Raw genomic sequence first — 1,962 nt, 5'->3', positions numbered from 1 at the left:
TGTGGTGTGCTTTTATCTCTTTCCCAAAGTTTTGTTGAACTAGGAGGAGCTGCTAAAGGAAGGGGTTTTTTTCCAATAAAATGTTGACAATTCCTCTCATCTGACACCTCACCCCTGCACTGAAATGTGGTTGCAAGTACACACGAAAATGGCAGAAGGGTCAAGGAATGTTCATGTACTTCAACTCAGTAAAAAAATCATATGGATACTATGCTATCAAGGACTTACACCACATTTTCAATTAATAAATGCCGCTTTTAAAACCATGATGCAATTGACTTTTATACGCTTTCTGATTTAGCAACTCAATTATTCCAGATTAGTCAAATGATATCCAAATGACAAATTCTCGCCTCCTCCATTTGAGAAAGTTGCTAGTACATGCAACAGAAACAGATTAATATTTGCTGAATGTGTTGCCTAATGTAAGCCACAAATCAAAACTTCTAGTTACAGTAAGAGCATGGTTTGGGGCCTTTTGCTGCTGCAAATAGGAATTATTACATTCAAACCCTGAGATATTTAAGAACAGGGAAAGTATTCTCATCAAGTTTTGAAAGAGACATTTGTAGGTCTAAAGTAAAGGGCCTTTGTGAATGAAACTGTTCACTTGTTCGCCTGTGGGCTTCTGTCAGTGATGCAGAGTTGAATCATAAGTAGAAATCTGGTTTATCACAGACACATGCAGGCACACATCCATTATGATAAATGTAAGCTCAAAGTTACTATCAAGGTAACGACCCAATCAGATTTTCTAAACTTTCCTTGTACTCTCTACAGGCCCATTAACATTTGAGGAGAAAGTCCTCGCTTGCTTAATTGTCCTGAGCTCAAGAAGATGGGTTTTATTTCCTTTCCCATTATGCTCTAAGAATTCACAGCTTTAGGACTGGGTATGTACCTTACTGATAAGTACCCTTGCCTACCATGTTGAAGCTCCAGCATCACACATACAAAATTATCGTTACATAATCTTGGCTGCAGTTTGAACAGTATTTTAAAAATACCAAATGTACTTAAAAGCCATACATTAATAAACCCAGTAAATCTAGAAATCTATCATTTTGGGGATGAAGCAGGCATTTAAAATTGAAACAAGTTGGATTTTGTTAAACTTTCAATACTTTGTACCTGGTTTTTTTTTTTTTTTTTTTTTTGAAAAATGAGGTAGGGCCTCACTCTAGCATCAGCCTCCCAAGTGCAGGGAATACTGGCATAAGCCTTGTATGCATCTTTAGTGAATTCTCAAATGTCAGATTGCTAAATGCCATGCAAATTTCGAGGCCCAAAGCATGACAGTGAAAGTCTGAGAAGGAGAAGCATCTAGGAAAGCAAGAATAATGCACATAAGCCTACACTCACTTCTCTTCACTGACCACTCATGATTGTTACACAAGGGCAGTTTTAACAGCGGATGTGTTCAACGACGACAACTCTAATTTTCTGGGAAATGACAAACTCCTTTACCTCTATAAAAATCTTTCACAACACACTATTCAAGATGTAACCTGACAGACCCCAGGAGAGGGCAGAACTCTAGATATGGGGAAAGAGAAGTATAGAAATGGGTACTTCAACACTTTGAAACAAGAAATAAGTTTTAGAGGAGAAAAATCAACTTGTACATATAGAAAAGATAAAATACAATATTTTAATAGGAAAAATGGTAAGTAAAAAAAAATAGTGATAATAAAAACAAGCACTTCAATACCTAAAACCTGCCAAGCTAGCAAATATCAAAGTAATAATTCTATGCTGTGGGAGCTATAAGGTTAAAGTGACTTTTTTTTTATAGTCTTCCTGAAAGGAAATTTAGATTACCTTTCTTGATATAGTTTATTCTAAGAAATCATTAAGGAAATCTAAGAGGGTCACCTTTAAAAACCCAACAACTGGAACATTGTCAAATCCACTGGTAGATGCACTTACTCTATGTAGTACATAAAAATAAGAATTTTGGAA

The sequence above is a fragment of the Rattus norvegicus genome, chromosome X (genome assembly GCF_036323735.1).
Source record: "Rattus norvegicus strain BN/NHsdMcwi chromosome X, GRCr8, whole genome shotgun sequence".
NCBI classification, from domain to species: domain Eukaryota; kingdom Metazoa; phylum Chordata; class Mammalia; order Rodentia; family Muridae; genus Rattus; species Rattus norvegicus.
This window is presented reverse-complemented; position numbering follows the sequence as displayed.